The sequence below is a fragment of the Sus scrofa genome, chromosome 2 (genome assembly GCF_054392235.1).
Source record: "Sus scrofa isolate SSC_HxYL_T2T_F1_AM1 chromosome 2, Sscrofa_HxYL_maternal_Yorkshire_Landrace_v2.0, whole genome shotgun sequence".
In the NCBI taxonomy this organism is placed as follows: Eukaryota; Metazoa; Chordata; class Mammalia; order Artiodactyla; family Suidae; genus Sus; species Sus scrofa.
The window spans coordinates 28,168,394-28,186,138 of record NC_139384.1 but is presented as its reverse complement, the minus strand read 5'-3'; the positions used below and the strand labels follow the sequence as shown (position 1 = coordinate 28,186,138).

Below are 17,745 nucleotides of genomic sequence, written 5' to 3'. Positions count from 1 at the left end.
GAAGAAGAAGAAGAAGAAGAAGAAGAAGAAGAAGAAGAAGAAGAAAAATCCCTCTCTGTAACACTGCCCATCTCATTAGGAACCAACCCTGAAGAAGAAGAAGAAGAAGAAGAAGAAGAAAAATCCCTCTCTGTAACACTGCCCATCTCACTAGGAACCAACCCTGATTCCTTAGCCAGGCTGGGGAAGCCCTCCCTGACCTGGCTCCCTGGCTCCTGCCTCCTCTCCTCACTGCACTCCCATCTCCCCGGCATTCTGCTCCACCCCATCCTGCTGCCTTTCTTCCTATTCCAAGTTCTTTCCAGCCTTCAGTGTGTCTTTGAGATGTTCTCCTCACCTGAGCTGCTCGCCCCTCATCCCTCCTTGGCTGGCTTTTTCCTGCCATCAGGGTCTCACTGTAACTGCTGCTGCCTCAAACGTCCCTTTCCTGATGACCCCAACTGACCGCGCAGTCACTCCTCTCACGTTGTCTTACATCCCCACATATAACTTAGCACCTTTCTAGGGCAGGGCTGTGTCCATCCCTGCTTAGAACAATGCCTAGCACATAATCAGTTTTCAGTAAACTGTGATGGGGTAGGAACAATAGTAACAGTTTACATTTATACAGTGGCACCCAAAAACTGCTCTAAGGATTTTTATTGAATCCCCGCATCATCTTCATTTTCCAGGTGTGGAGACTGAGGCACCAGAAATTTATGTAGCTTGTCAGAGATAGGTAGTGGTGAAGCTGGATTTAAACTTAAGCCGTGTGACTCCAGCATCTTAATTGCTCTTCATCACTCCACCCTCCCGCTTGCTGAGGAAATGAATGTTGAAAACGGATGATGCATTCACACCCATTCTTCCTCAGTGGGCAATGGTAGGGCAGTCTTTACAGGACTGGGATTTTGTCTAACCTAGCTTCAAAGTTTGTGACTCTTTCTCATTTCAGGACTTATGTCTGGGTTATAGGGAGAGAATTCCCCAAATCCCTTTTCTTGAAAATGGCTAGCTTATAATGTTCTGGACCCTTCTCTTCACACTAACCACCAATCTTGTTTCCTTCATTGTTTTGGCCACTAGGAAACTCATACTAACATTGAGTCCTCTTGTTCGTAATCACGTCGTACTTTACAGAATGCATCTGTCTACTACCTTTTGTTCTGCTTTCCCTGTAACATCCTGTTTCTCTCTCCTTTTTTGGCCACTGCATGCAGCAGTTTGATGTAGCATCTCAGTTCCCAGACTAGGGATTGAACCCAGGCTGCAATGGTAAAAGCACTGAATCCTAGCCATTAGACCACCAGGGGACTCCCCATTTTCCACATTTTTAACTGATTTCTTTTCCCAGGTCAACTCAATTTAAGAACTGAGATGGAGCAAAAACGGATGTATATGGAAAATGCGTCTCTGGGCGAGTTACCTAATCTCTCTGATTCTCTGTGTTCTCGGTACAGTGTTGGTAATCACTCCTACCTCATTGGTTTTTTTTTTTTTTTTTTTTTTTTTTTTTGGTGGAGTGGAAATCGCGGAACGTCCACAAAAGCCTGGGTCACACAGTAAGCGTTTAGTGTTATTTTCTTATTTTCTTGCCCAGCGGAGGCATTGGGAGGCACTGGGTGGTTTAATATGTCTTCTCAAGTCACTCTTTTCCACTGCTCACAGGTGGGCTCCAATATAGAGACCCATACAAATGAGAGGCTCTCATCTTGTCCTGTTTTTGGTGGCTCTTTCCAGTACAGTAAATTGGTTTTTGAGCAGCAGAAAGATATTAGGTCCAGTAGGTGGAAAAGACTCCACCACTGTACGGTGGTCTTACACATAAAGTCTAGCCTGACGAGTAGAAAGCATCGACTGGAAAGCAAATGAGTCAGGCTCCCAGAACTTTTTGGATTACTATGGCAACAGGGTATTTAGCCAGTCCACTTTGGCTGGTGTGTGCTACAGTGGTGAGGAATGTCAACTATCATGTCTCAGTTGCTTATTAGCTCATAACATGCCCCAGTTTACATACTAATTGTTGCTGGAGAAAATAGCCCTATTTGAAAATGACCCAGTCACCCATTTCTTGGTATTAAGCCACCATGGGGCTTTAACAAAAGCCAGTAATTACAGCAATGAAAGCTCTTAGCCTTATTGGTACTGGGCAGCTTCTCATTTAATCCTCCCAAGCACATGGTAAGGTTTCCTCATCCCATTTCACAGACGAGGGAGTTAAAGTCTAGGGTGGTTAGGGTACGCCCAAGGTCACAGTTCTGAGAAGGAGTGGAACCAGATGTGGAGTCAGGTGTGCCCGATCCCTAATCCTTGGTCCTTCTTCATTAATACAGGGTTATTTCTTTCTTTAAATCAAAAGAGGCAAAAATTCAAGAGTATCGACCTTTCCTAGTATAGGGTTCTTTCACCTCAAAACCATTGACATTTGGGGGCCAGATAATTCTTTATTGGTCGGGTCAGGGGAGCTGGCATGTGCATTTTAGGATGTTTAGCAGCATCCCTGGTCTGTCCACTAGACACCTGTTGTCCTCACCACCGCTACCACCCCACCTCCCAGTATTGCCCCCTGTTGCCTGGGAGCAAAGCAGGAGAGCTGGGGAGGAATTTGGCCAGTTTAGTACCTTCCTGGAAAAGGACAACTCTTCCATCTCTGACGTCACCGAGCCTCCTAGATTTCAGAAGTTCTTAGGAAGTTTTGTTTCTTTCTTTAGTTGTATTCAGAGAGTGCTGTCACCCTTGGCAAGATCTAGTTTTAGAACATTTTCATCATGCCCCAAAGAAACCCTCTCTTACTGATGCCTGGTGTCATTCTGTTGTGATTGGAGACCATGCTTGGGATGATGTCACGCCTCTTAAAGGAAGGTTTTGTTCGGAGGTTCCTTCTGTGGCCTCACACTTGGAGGCTGTTTTGCGTGTCCCCGAGGAGACCGTGTGTTCTGTGCTGTGGCGGGGAGAGTTCCCTGGGCGTCTCAGTCTTGATTTATTCAGCCTCCTTTACGCCTCCAGTGTCCTCGTTGATCTCAGCCTCGTTCTTCTCTCCGTTATTGAAAGTGGGGTCTTGCAGTCTCCAACTCTCATTATTTAAGTGTCTGTTTCTCCTGTCAGTGCTGTCAGTTTTTCCTTCATGTATTTTGCGGCTCTGTTTCTTCGTGTGCATATGATGTCTTCCTGAGGGTTTGGCCATGTCTTTGTCTTTAGGAACATTTTTTTGTGTGTGTGTTAAATTCTATTCATTTGTTTGATATGATTACAGTTGTTCCAGCTCCCTTGATTTGGGGTAGTTTAAAAAAAAAAAAAAAAAAAAACCCTCCTGGGTTGTTCTAATGTGTAGTCAGGATTGAGTGTCCCTGCTCGTGGAGGATAAATTAGAAGCTGAGGATTGATATTTTGTTTTTAAAGTCAGCCTATGGCTACCAGGAGGTGACATCCCTGAGATTACGTGATTCCTGTGACTGGTGTCGAAAGCATCATGGAAACCTCTGGATGCCTCAGGGAAAACTTCCTGGAGCAAGATTTTGTGGTGGGTTGAGTCCTATTTGGGGAAACAGTTGTTTACAGGTTTCCACGTGACAGGCAGAGCTGCCAGGGGCCACCTCCTTCCTGTCTGTGCCCTATTGACCCCTCCCAACAAAGAGTTACGCCTGCTGTCCTGAATGAAGGTCCGTGGTCTGCGGTATCACCTCATAGGCCTTTCTGTGGAGCTCTTTGCAGGCATTGTTGTAACAACGATCGAGACAAAACCCAAACTCTAATGTTCCTCTGTGGACATGGATGAGTTAGGAGGGGCAGGTAAGAGGGACTGTCAGAGACACTTCCTGGAAGCGAATCAGAACTGAGCTTCCTCTTCACAAGTCTGAGGATGAAGAATATGCACAGAAATTAGGGTTTGTTTCTTTTTTCTTTCTTTTTTCTTTTTTTGCCACACCTGTAACATATCGAAGTTCCTGGGCGACATGTCAGATCTAAGCTGCAGGTGCAGGCCCACACCACAGCCCCAGCAACACAGGTACGAGCCACATCTGTGACCTGTGCCACAGTTTGCAGCAATGCCAGGTCCTTAACCCACTGAGCGAGGCCAGGGATTGAACTGCATCCTCATGGACACCATGTCAGCTTCTTAACCCTTTGATCCACAACAGGAACTCCACGTTTTATTATTTTAAAAATCTGAGGCAAATAAGGCAATATGGTAGTATCATTTTTCCATTGAGATATAATGCAACACTGGGTCCGAGCCACATCTGCAAGCTACGCCACAGCTTATGGCAAGGCCTGATCCTTAACCCACTGAGTGAGGCCAGTGATCAAACCCCCATCCTCACAGAGGCTATGTTGGGTCCTTAACCTGCTTAACCACAATGGGAACTCCAAGGGTGTTTTCAGAAGGGAATCTAAAGTACAGCACAAATGAACCTTTTCACAGAAAAGAAACTCACGGACTTGGAGAGCAGACTTGTTGCAGAGGGGGAGGGAGTGGGCTGGACTGGGAGTTTGGAGATAGTAGGCGCAAACTACTGCATTTGGAGTGGATGAGCAATGAGATCCTGCTGTATAGCACAGGGCACTATATCTAGTCACTTGTGATGGAACATGGTGAGGATAATGTGAGAAAAAGAATGTGTATTTATGTGTGACTGGGTCACTTTGCTGTACGGTAGAAATTGACAGAATGCTGTAAATCAGCTATAATGGAAAAAATAAAAAATCATTAAAAAAAAAAAAAAAAAGGCAAAACCTCACAGTTTGTCAGGGGCCCAGAGGGTGGGTGAGGGTGAGGGCTCAGAGAAGTAAAACCTTATTTTGGCAAACGTGACCCACGGTGCTCAGCAAGATGGGAGGTGGTCTGGAAAGGATTCTTCTTTATTTCTTCTTATCAAAGGATCTTTGATCCTCGAATCTGCTCAATGTTTTTTCTTTTGTACTTTTTCTTCTCCTTTCTTAGGCATTGTCCCTGGGATGTCACCTTTCATGGAGTTGGATGATGCCTTTTTTTTTTTTTTTTTTTTAAGTATTCTTTTTAAGGTGGAAACCCATTCTGTTCTTACCGTGTCTGTTCCCACATCTGGTCTTAATCCCAGGGACTCTGATCCATTGTCAAGAAGTTTTTCCTCCAAGCGGTGAAAAGCCTCCGGAGGCTACGTTATCTGACCCACATTTATTTATTATTGTGGTAGAGCTCTTTTCGACTCAAAATTTGTCTCTGGAAGAATCAGTTGGGAATGTCTTGGTTTCCTGTTTATCGAGTCTCTGGAATTTTCATTCCAGTACACATGCCCACAAACATAGCTTCCTACACACCTCCTGCGTGTTATAAACAGCCCAGAAAAGTAACCTGAAAAAACCTTTAGGTTGTAAAATAATGTCCTAATTCCAAACGTGCTCACTTGTCTTGCCCTTTTTCCTCTGTCATTCTTCGTAATAAAGTTATTTAGAGGGTGAATTCCCTGATCGTTTATCGTGCCTTTTTTCCCTAAAAGCCCAGAGAATATTATAGGCTTGGCTCTCTTCAGTTCCCTCAGGGTTTTGGGGCATGAGGAGAATATTTCCTTGTGGTACAGAGCCTCATAACATCCTCGTGAGTCCATAAACATTGTCTTTATAGGAAACAAATCTGACGTGTCACAGTGTTTTATAAAGATGTCCTCTGGCTCCCAGGAGAAGCACCCTAAATCCTGCTGCCTCGCCACCACCACCTGGGTGCTCTGACTCCTCCCAGATGTCTGTATAAGCCATGCCCATCACAGTTCAAGGCCTTCGTTTTGCGGGAAGGCCCTCTCTCTTCTTTTTCACCTGCACACTCCTCTTCCTCTTCCATGCCCAAATAAAATAACACCGCGAGGTGTGCCGAGCACCGTGGTCCCCCAGGCTGGTGAGGTGTGCTCTTTTTTTAAGTTTTTCTTGCACTCTGGCCACCTCCCCCCAACATTTTTTTTATTGAAATAAAGTTGATTTACAATGTTTCTGGTGTACAGCAAAGTGATTTAGTTATACCTAGTATATATATTCTTTTTCAGATTCTTTTCCCTTCTAGGTTAGTACGAGATATTGACTGTAGTTCCCGGTGCTATAAAGTAGGTCCTTATTGTTTATTTACTTTATAGTATATCCATTCCCCACATATTGATCGAACATCTGCTACTGGATAGAAACTGTTTGAAACTAATAGTAATAACTGATAGCTTTAATAATAATAGCTTATAGTATGTGATAATACCACCTTACGCTAAATACCGTATACTACTGTATTTTATGGTGCAACACCAAAGAATAATAATAACTCATATGTAATATGTTTAGTAATAGCTAATGCAGTATAAACTATCATAGCCAATAGTGTGTTCCTGAGGAAGTTCTAAGCAGTTATTATCTTGTCTCATTCAATCCCCACAGCAACCCAGTGAGGTACTGTTATCATCACCGTTTAGTGATAAGGAAATGGAGGCACAGAGAGGTGAATTCACTTTCATTATATCACACAGCCAATAAGTGATCTGAAAGCGCTTGGTTCCGTATTTAAACCCAGGCAGGCTGACATGCAACCCTAACACAGCATTGAAAGGTCAATGTTTATACAGCTTATATAGCTTGTGTCATGCCTCATTGCAGTTATCTTTTTATTGTCCTCTTTTCCTCTTTCTTCTGGGTCAGATTCCTTAGTGAGGAGCTTCTTGCTAGCAGAAGTTGTGTTTGATTCTATTCATAACCCACACACTCGATCTTAGGTGTGCCATAAATAAACTGAGAATTAACGTTAGTGGAACAAATAACTAAGAGAGTAAGGTCTTAACCTAGAAATTATCGTATTAAGTGAACAAAGTCAGACGGAGAAAGACAAATACCGTATGATATCACTTATATGTGGAATTGAAAAAAATGATACAAATGAACTCATTTACAAAACAGACACCAACTCACAGACATGGAAAGCAAATTTTTATAGTTGCCAGAGAGTGGGGGGAGTGGTGGGGAGGGATAGATTAGAATCTTGAGATTAACATATACACGTTAATATCTTTAAAATAGATAAACAATAAGGACCTACTGTATAGCACAGAGAACTATACTCAATATCTTTTTTTTTTTTTTTTTTTTTTTTTGTCTTTTTGCCATTTCTAGGGCTGCTCCCACGGCATATGGAGGTTCCCAGGTTAGGGGTCAAATTGGAGCAGTAGCCACAAGCCTACACCAGAGCCACAGCAATGTGGGATTCAAGCCGCGTCTGCAGCCTACACCACAGCTCATGGCAACGCCAGATCCTTAACCCACTGAGCAAGGCCAGGGACTGAACCCCGCAACCTCATGGTTCCTAGTCGGGTTTGTTAACCACTGTGCCACGATGGGAACTCCTATACTCAATATCTTATAATAACCTATAATGGAAAAGAATCAGAAAAAGAAAAAACCATTTATATATTTTTGAATCACTTTGCTGTACACCTGAAATTAATATTGCATTGTAAATCAATTATAGTTTAAAGAAAAAAAGTAAGTGGGAGTTCCTGTTGTGGCTCTGTGGGTTAAGAATAGAACTAGAATCCATGAGGTTACGGGTTCCATCCCTACCCCACTCAGTGGGTGAAGGATCCGGCATTGCTGTGAGCTGTGGTGGAGGCCGGCAGCTGCAGCTCCCATTCAGCCCCTAGCCTGGGAACCTCCATATGCCACACTCGCCACCCTTTAAAAAAAAAAAAAAAAAAAAGTAAGGCCTTAGAAAATGTAAGCATTGCATTGGTCTCCACTTCATTGTTCTCAGGGCCATACATACATATATGTGAAGAAGAACAGTTAGTAGAACCATGAACCATGCAGGGGGTGGGGGTTGGTGGTGGTGGGAGCATTATCGGATCCTTACTAGATATCAAGTGTCACATTGTTTTCTACATGTGGGATCTCACGTTGACGTCTGTGCTAGCTTTATGCGCCCTTTATAGATGGAGATACTGAGGCCAGTGGACATTAAGTGACTTGTCCAGCTGTCATGTGGCAGAACTGGGACAGAAACCCAGACGCTCTCTACCCTGAGCGCTTCTGACCTCTTAGCCCCAAGGCTCTAGACGTCCTATTCTGGTTATAAAAGAGAGGATGTTTAGAAAGAATTTTCTACTTGAATTTCTTGCAAAGCTGTTTCAACTAGATGCCTTCTTCCTGAATTTCTATTCCAGTTGGCTTGTGGTCTTTTGCTCTCTCCGCTCCCCAGTGTGTATCTCTGAAACAGCCAAGATGACATTTTAAGAAGAAGTAATACATTACGATGTCTAAGCCATCAGACAGTGGAGTCCGTTGCGGTGTCATGCGGAGTTGAAGTGCCAGAGCAGGCCAAGGGCTTTCTCACTCAAGCAATAATGTATTTGCAAAGGCTTAGATTCCAGGCATGGACCTGGCTTGCTGGGCTGTTTGTCATCTGCTTTTGGACCACAGTGAAAGAACTGTTTCTTTCCCTCTCAGACAGCTTAGAGAATCTGGGCCTGTTGCTTTTTAAAAGTCTGCTGTTTTTTTTAAAGGTTGTTTTTACTTTCTTGCCCCCATCTCTGAAGTCATTCCTGACTTTTAAAAAGAACTGTGGTTTGACTTTTTAAAAAATGAACCAGGGGACTGAAAATGGTAGCAATTTAGATCCATTACTTTCTATAGCGTTTTTAGCCAGTGATGGCTGCATCATGTAGGTGGGTTTTCATTTTGGGGGGGGGTGTGCAAAGACAATTCAAATTATGCGAATTTTATAATTTGATTTTTTTTTCTAATTTATACTGTGGTGTAGCACTTGTAATTCCCACATCTTTTGTGTGAGCAGAATGGCACTGAGCTCATAGCACATTTCTTATGAGAAATAGAGTTTTGAATTTTTTGGTGTGTGTGTATGCTTTTTGGGGCCACACCCCTGGCATATGGAGGTTCCCAGGCCACAGCTGCTGGCCTATGCCAGAGCCACAACAATACCACCACTCATGGCAATGCTGGATCCTTAACCCACTGAGTGAGGGCAGGGATTGAACCCGAAACCTCATGGTTCCTAGTTGGATTTGTTTCCGCTGCACCACGATGGGAACTCCTGAATTTTTTTAAGTTAAAGAAACAACAGCGGGTACTTCTGCTGATGTAAGAGGCAAGTTCACACTGACCTCTTCATTTCTTCCATTGCTACCTTGTTCCTGCCTCCAGGCCTTTGCACGTGCTTTTCCCTCTGCTTGGAATAGCCTTCTCTCTGCCATCCCACCAGCACTGAACATTCATCCATAGCCTAGCCATCTCCTGTATATCCTCATTTTTTGGGATATACAGAATTTGTGAGTTAATATTAAAAGAATGAATAACTGAGTAAGGCCTCAGACTGTCTAAGCATTACATTGCTTTGCATTTGATCTGTGTCGGGGGTGTCCCTGCTGAGGCTGATTTCCCTGAGAAGGCTTTTTGACATCAGCCTCCTTCCTAAATTGAGATGAGATGCCCTCTAGCTCCCCCATCTGAGCACTCACAGCATTGCATGCAGAGGCTCATTTCAGCTGCTGCCTCCTCATCAGTTATAGAGTGCTGTTGAATCACTACAACTGACTCAGGACCTGACAGATTGTAGCATGCTCAGAAGAATTTTGTTCTTTGCCAAGAGAGGGCAATAAAAAAAATATTGGCCCCTCAAACCCTATTTTGTATGGTGCACAGGTGAAGTGTAAATCCTTTAAAAGTAGATCTGGTTAAGAGTTTTAAAGTTCTAAAAGGGCCTATTTGAAGAGAGCCCACTGCTTTTTGAGGAAAACACAGTTATTTTGTATCTGGCATCTGGGAAGAACAGGGAAACTGTTGAAAAGGGGAAAGCGCATAAAGAGGCCTGTGGTTTCCTTGTAGGTATTCTTCTCATGGTAACTACACCATCTGCGATGTCTTAAACTTGACTCGAGGGAGTGCTTATCAGAGCAGACCCCGCACTGGCCTGGTAGCCAGAATTCTTACAGTGGCCGCTGGTCTTTACAGCGGCAACGTCAGGAAGAAAGGAATGATGAGGTCCTTTGCTCTCTGGGCATAGATGGGGGTAGAATCTATTCAAGAAGGGTATTCAGACTGGTGTTCATTGGAATTCACCATGTGCTTAATGAAAATGCAGAGTCCCCAGAAGAGAGGCCCAGGAATCTGCATTTTCACAAGCACCCCTGGGTATTCTGCTGTAGGCGGATCACTGGACCGCTCTTCATAAAACAGTGCTCTACAAGGTGGGAAATTCTGGAGAAACATTGGTTAAGTGGGACAATCCTTGGAGCGAGATGCTGCCTCTGGCAGGGTCCTAGGACAGAGGGGAGAGCACAGACTGAGCACGTGAGCTCAAGGAGCAGAGCTCTTGGAGGGAGGGACACTTTGTATCAGCCCGTGATTAGTGTAACCGGGGAAACCAGTTCCAGCAAAGACTGTTGCTCCGTGCCCCCTGCAACTTTAAAAAGATGAAAAGAAGAGTCATGGTTTCCTTGACTGGATAGGAATGTCCCCCACTCTGCAAAGTAATGCAATACACAGATGTTAAAATGAAGAGAGACAGAGATAGATGGAGCATAACAGCACCTGCAGCAGCGAAGGGCCAGGGTAATGTACACCCAAGGGCTGTTCCCAGCCTGTGTGCCAGGAAGACCATGGCCAGCAGCTGCCAGCCAGCCCACCTCAGGCATTCCTGGGCTGGAGGCTTTTCCTGTAGCCATCTGTGGCCAGAAAAGAGTACCAGTTCCTCAGGGAGGAGACAGCGGAGGATCAAAAGGATCCCCAAATGTGAAATATGCATAGCCTTTGACCTAGCCATTAACCTTAAAGAGATTCTGTACCAGTGGGAAAAGTCATGTATGCATCTGGATGTGCATCTTTTTTAATTGAAAACACCCCAGATGTTCATCAATAATGGGACCTAGGGGTCCACAAGATGTAGTAAAATTATTGTTGCCCATTAAAAGTCATGGTGTGGACCTATGGTCATTGACATGAAAAGATGTCACGTATATATTTTTAAGTGGCAAAAGCAGGGTTCGGAATAGCGTAGTATTTTATGATTGTATTTAAGTAAAACTGTATGCTCAGACTTTTATTTATTTATTTATTTTTATTTTTATTTTTTTTGTCTTTTTGCTATTTCTTGGGCCGCTCCCTCGGCATATGGAGGTTCCCAGGCTAGGGGTCCAATCAGAGCTATAGCCACCGGCCTACGCCAGAGCCACAGCAACGCGGGATCCGAGCCACATCTGCAACCTACACCACAGCTCACGGCAACGCCGGATCCTTAACCCACTGAGCAAGGGCAGGGACTGAACCCGCAACCTCATGGTTCCTAGTCGGATTCGTTAACCACTGCGCCGCGACAGGAACTCCAGACTTTTATTTATTAATTTAGGTAGCAGTTATTGAGTGACCTATGTACCAGGCACTTTGGGGGGCCCTGTGGGTAGAGCAACAAACAATGGTCCTTTGCTGCTTAGAAGTGAGGTGTTTGGACCCAGCAGCATGGACTGCGCCCTTGAGCCTGTTAGGAATGTGGAATCCTAAGCTCCATTTTTGACCTAAAGCATTTTAATGAGATCCTAGGCCATCTGTTTGTACACTGTAGTTGGAGAGACCGTGCTTCTGGAGCATGTTTACTAAAATGGCCACAGTGGATTTCCCTGGGTGGCAGTCATTTGGGATAATTTTTACATTGCCTTTGTCCATCTCTCATCATTTGAATTTTTCACAGCGAGCTATGTTTTGAGTTTACAAAGCAGGGATGCTAATTTTGCAGAAGAGCAGAAGGCTCCTGCTTCTGGCTCTGTGGGTTGTCTCTGGCACACACTGGCAGGGTCCTGGAGCAGGGAGTGGAGGCAGGCAGAGGATGGAGGGGACGGCTGTGGCTCATTTGGGCCACCACAGAGATCTGGAAGAGAGACCCTGAATCCTCGCAGCTGTGGCTGGAGCTTTTGCCACAGCCTGAGAGATGTTGCAGATCAGATGAGCTGAGTTCTGGCTGAACAGAGAGGCTCTGGCACTGCAGCTCCTTTTGTGACATTGTTACATGGGAGAGTCTGGACCAGCCCCATGGACAGCAGGCCTGTGCTGCTGCCGGATCCTTCATCCTCTGGGACCAGTGAGCAGCCCTAAGCCCTACCTGGGCAGGTTGGGAGGCACAGGCATGATGCGTGGTGCGGTGTTTCTATCCTAGGCTTGGGAAGTTCTGGCCATGGGGAAGCAGGTGTGGGCGTTCAGTGTCCTGAGCCCGTCTCTTGAGGTCTCTCCAGAAACTGATCCCTGATGAGTTTAGCAGGGTGGGACCCTATAGCACCCCGCCTCAGTAATTCAACTATCCTTGAAAGAGGGCAGGCCTAGGGGCATGAGAATTGGATTCCAGACCAGTCTGGTCCTAAGTGAACGATGTGACTTTTGCAAGTCTCAGATCACCTCCTTGGGCCTCAGTTTTCTCTTCTGTAGAATGTGAGAACTAGTCATTGAGTCAAGCTCTGTGGACTTCCCGCTGTGCCCCAGATGTTATGCATCTGAAGATTGGGTCTTTGTTCCGAGAGTGTCGCAACCTGGTGACACTGGGACCTCTCTTGGTTTCCCTCTAGTTCTGACACGATCCCCAAATATTGGCCCGGGGCCATGTCCTGCTTGCATCATGGATGCCAATGAAGCTTTTCATTTAGGGCAATAGTGGGTAGAGGTTATTGCAAGATTTGCTCATGACCTTGCTGGTTAAAAAGAAAAAAAATGGTCATTGTGTTTGTCCTTCCTCCACTCCCGTTTGGTTTTTTTAAAAATGTTTTATTTTGCTGATCTGTGAAATCCAGAACTGTGACAATCAGGTCCTTGAAGAGAGGTGGATTCAAGCGTGCAGTGGGCTGGAGTCACCCTGCCTGCCTTTGTCAGGGCAGTTTTGGACCCAGAGTCAGTCTTCCATTTCTGCCAGGGGCTACTGAGTTTCCTGCTGAAACCTCCCTTTCATGGAAATGGGGGTGAGCTGAGGACAATCCAGACTTTGTCCAGGACCCCCTGAGCCCCACGGTGGGTTGTGCAGGCAGGGAGGAGCTGACAGCTGCTGTCAGCGGCGGGCTTCCTCTGAGCCTCTGCCAGGCCCTCGGCTGGCCGCCTGTGATCTGCCTTGCCTCGCCGTTGCCTGAGCAGGCATCTGCCGATGCAGATGTAAATCAGAACAGGACGGGCTCCCTGACAGAGACAGCAGCTGAGCATCACTGGCAAGGCAGGGTGTCTCGTTAGTGATTCCTGAAGAGGGTGCAGGGCCAAGGCCAGAGTGGTGGTTTGTTGAATGGGAGCTCATGCATTTATAATTACTCTTATTCTCTTTCTCTTTCTTTGTCTCATAAAGTCTGAGTCCTTTGGAGCTTGGCTGGGCCTTAGAAGTATTTACAGAGGCAGTAGACTGGATGAGTCAAGAAGTAAGGTTTGAGGGAGTTCCTGCTGTGGTACAGTGAGTTAAGGATCTGGCATTGCTGCAGCTGCAGATTGAATTTGAATTTGATCCCTGTCCCGGGAACTTCCAAATGCCATGGGTGTGGCCAAAAAAAAAAAAGTAAGATTTGAGACTTGACTCTGTTTATTAGTAGCAGGGGGCACATTTACTTCCGGACCTCAGTTTTCTTATGTGTAAAATGGGTTTTCGTGAGGAGTAAAGGTGATATCTGTAAAACATAGAGCACAGTGCTCAGCCCATATGAAGCACTGAGTAAATGCTAGCTGTGATTCCCCAGCCCTAATCTCTCCTTTTATAGGCTCATTCGTATATTCGGCAAGTATTTATTACGTACCTGCAGTAGGCCATGTATAATGCAGCTCCTTGGAAAGGATTCAAGTGAGTGTGTGCATATTAGTCAAACAGCACAGCCAAAAGCCAATGACGTCCCTCCTAGGAAGGAAAAGGAACAAGCAGATAATGGCTCTCATGCTCGAGGGTGGGGATTGGGGTTTCTCCTGTAGACGGTGCACTGGTTAAGGAGACCTAAATAAATAGAGGAGCGAGCCACGCCGACCCTGGAGGGAAGGCAGGCAGAGGGAACCGAAGCTGCTTGGTGGGCTCGAAGAGGAGGTGGGAGGACAGCGTAGCCAGAGCACAGCAAGTGGGTAGGCATGAAATCGGATGCGTCCCCTGGAGCTGCATGATGCTGTGATGGAGGCTGTAGCTTTTCCGAAGTTCTAGAGTGATGTTCTGAATGGAGGAGTGACGTCTTAGGTTTCCAGGGAAATGCTCTCATGTTAGATGGCAAAGCCTATAGGCAGCCTTTCTTCCCTGATCCCTGAAAAGGTGACCAGAGCAGGCTGGCCGGTCCTCTCATTCGAACATCTATCCCTGGATCTTGGCAGTGACTGCTGTTACTGTGGCATCTGCTTCATAGTGACTGTTTGTTTCCCACATCTGTTGTACATTTATTAATTGGAATTCTTCTGGAAGATGTAACTTTCCCTTCTCCCTCATTTATGTATTTATTCAACAGTTGTGGGTTACCGTCTAATACCACTATTGTCTTGTTGCTCAGATTGTTCTAGCTTTGGCCACTGGGAGCTCCTGTAGGTTAACTCCCGTGTCCTTTCAACGTGCCTCCATCATATTTTAAGCAATTTTTACTTTCTGGCAACAAAAGGTACCCCAGATCCATCTTGTATTTTCCCCCAAGAACCAACCACTTCTCCGAGGAGTGCTGGTTCTCTTTATTCATTAATGATATTTAGAAACCAAGATCCGGGCTGGCTAAGCAGATGGAGCTGGGAAATATATGCATGTACTGGACCAACGCACGCACACAGATCTATATTTCTGTCTTCCTATCTGTCTGTCTATCTATCCGTCTAATCTTTATAAACCTTGAGTTCACACTGATGCCTTCAACTCCAGTCCACTCAGGATTCACTTTAGTCTTGTCACTTTCTTTATTTGTAATTTCTTCTTCCAATAATGAGAAACCTTGCTCTTAATATCTGTAATATACTTACGTATTTGTTCAATCCTAGTTCATACAAAAGGCAGTTTCAAAAGTGCTGATTCATATCCCTGTGAGAAACAAATATAACTGGAGTATTTATGAACAGTGCTTTTCTTTGGCATTAGGGAATCTAGGCAAAATAATGTTTTCCAGAATTACTTAGGCTAGTTCTTTTCTTCCCCATTTCCTTCAGAGTGGAGGTATTATTCATCTATAATGCAGCTTGTTCATTTGTTGCTGTTTGTATCTCATAGAGTCCCCCTCCCCCAACACACACACACACACACACACACACACACACACACACACACACACACACGGTTGATTTTAATTGTTTACCTTTTGAGTTTGTGGACTATTATCATGGTTCTAAGAGTCAGAGCTATGGAAGTAAACTCAGAGAACTCTGTACCCTCCTCATCCTGACACCTCATTGCACTCCCATTTCCCATTCTTCCAGTGCTGTCCTACTTGCCCTCTGTAAGTAACCAGCCCCTTTAGTTTCTGGTTCATCCTTCCTATATTTCTTTTTTCTTTTTTGTCTTTTGTCTTTTTAGGGCTGCACCTGCAGCATATGGAGGTTCCCAGGCTAGGGGTCTAAGCTAGGAGGTACAGCTGCTAGCTTACATCACAGCCACAGCAACTTAGGATGAATGCCGGATCCTTAACCCAGTGAGCGAGGCCAGAGATCAAACCCATGTCCTCATGGATACTAATTGGGTTTGTTAACCACTGAGCCATGATGGGAGCTCCCTTTCCTGTATATTTTTTGCACAGGTGAGCCAATACGAATGTGTTTTCTTAGGTCCCCTTCTTTTTCCATATGGAGGGGTAAATTCTATAGTTACTCTTTTGTACTTTGCTTTTTGCCCTTAACAGTATATCCTAGAGATCACTTCCTATCAGTTTGTAGAGATCTTCCATAATGAGCTTTTTAAACTTTGGTAATCAGAAAAAGAATTAGCATCCCAAAGATCAATTTTAAAATTTTACTTGTAAAATTTTAAGGCTTTTTAGGCTTACCTTGGAGTTCCCACTGTGGCATAGGGGTTAAGGATCAGCTTTACTGTAGCTGTAGCATAGGTTGCAGCATTACCTTGGATTCGATCCCTGGCCTGGGAACTTCCATATGCCATGGGTGTGACCAAAATTTTTTTTTAAATAATAAAAAATAAAATTATATAAGCCTAGTGATGATGATGATGATGACGATGATAAATAACAAAAGCTCTACATTAATTGAGCACCTACTGTATGCCATGCTCTGTGCTAAGCATTTTATTTAGATGATTGCACTGAATCCTTCCTGGAGCTCTATGAGGTAGATGTTAACAGCAGTTTTTTGAGGAGAAGACTGAGGCTCAGTAATATTTAGAAACTTGCCTGAGGTCATAAGTAGAGCCACAATTTGAACCTAGGATCCTCTCCCAAGTTTGTGCTCTTCGCTATTACAGTATTTTCAGGTTAAAACAAAGCCATTGGGGTTTTTTAAACCTGGGCACGTCCCAGGCCTTAAAACCCCTGTCGATTGTGTATCAGCCGCTGCCAGAATTGGCATGTTAGTGATGGCAGGAACATGAAGGTAATTTACTGCCTGTTTGTTCCAAAGAAATAGCCCTTCCTTCGTAAGGACCATGGTCCTCCCTTAAGACAGGAGACAAGAGGGATGCTAGGTGGGGCCTGCTGCCTGGGATGTAGCAGTAGATCCCGTCTCACCTCGTAATCACAGGCCAGAGCAGCCAGCCCGTTGACAGGAAAGTCTGTTACCCCACAGGGCTGTTTGGTTAGCAGGACACTCAATCAAGCCTGAGGTAACAGCAGTTTCTGTTAAAACTGTATAGCAGGAGTGGAAAGATTCCTTTGAGCAGGAGTCTGGCTTCTGTTGTGCGAAGCGACAGCCTCTGGCAGTGAGGCCATGCTGTTGAGAGCATGGCTTGAGGACTCTCAGTGCTGAGGGCCTCACCCCAGCACCAATTTTCTAGCTCTGTAACTGTGGGCAAGTCGCCTCACCTCTTCAAAGCACATCTGTGAAATGGGGATAAGAACCACACACGTCTTTGTCAGGAGTCCCCCAGACCACCTCCGGTTTCGATGATTTACTAGAAGGATGCATTGAACTCAGCGTACAGTCATACCCACGGCGATGATTTATTCCAGCGAAAGGATACAGAGCAAAACCAACAAAGGAAAAAGGTGAAGGAGTGAAGTCAGAGGAAACCAGGTCCAGGCTTCCAGGACCCTCTCCCAGTGCATTCACACGGGAGGCACTTAATTCCCCCGTCAACCCATGTGACGTCACATGTGGAATGTTTTCTCCCACGGAAGCTCGTTAGAGACTCAGCACCCAGGGTTTTTACGGGTGGCTGGTCACGCAGGCCGCCTCGCCCAGCGTGTACCAAAATCTCAGACTCCCAGAAGAAAGGAAGGTGTTGAGCGTAACTGGAGTCTTTGCATGAATAGTTTAAGCACAGTGAGCCATTCTCACAAGAGAATGGTGGGAAGCCTGCCGAGATCCTAGATCCCAGATGCGGGCCACACAAGAGCCAACGCTGCAAGGAAGCTTTTCTAAGGACAGCAGCCTCAGGCCTCTTAGGTCAGCCACTCTTTCCTGCTCACCCTCCCACAGAGCAGTTGCCTGGTGGATTAAGTGAGAGGATGTACAGCTCTGGGCATACTGCCTGGTTAGTAAACACTCACCAAATGTAAACGCTTACTTTGACGATCCGGGTATGAATTTCGAGCGGGTCTCCAGCACCCTGAGAGCAAGCTCCGTCCGTCACCCATCCACTCACTCGTTCATTCCTTTGTTTGGCACATGTTGATTGAGCCCTTTGGG

General features: G+C 45.3%; 1 protein-coding gene across 7 annotated transcripts in view; it reads left to right on the top strand.

The window, feature by feature from the left end:
• LDLRAD3 (low density lipoprotein receptor class A domain containing 3) overlaps positions 1–17,745 on the top strand; it is a 297,605-nt gene that overhangs the window by 141,303 nt on the left and 138,557 nt on the right. The gene's annotated exons all lie outside the window — the stretch shown is intronic.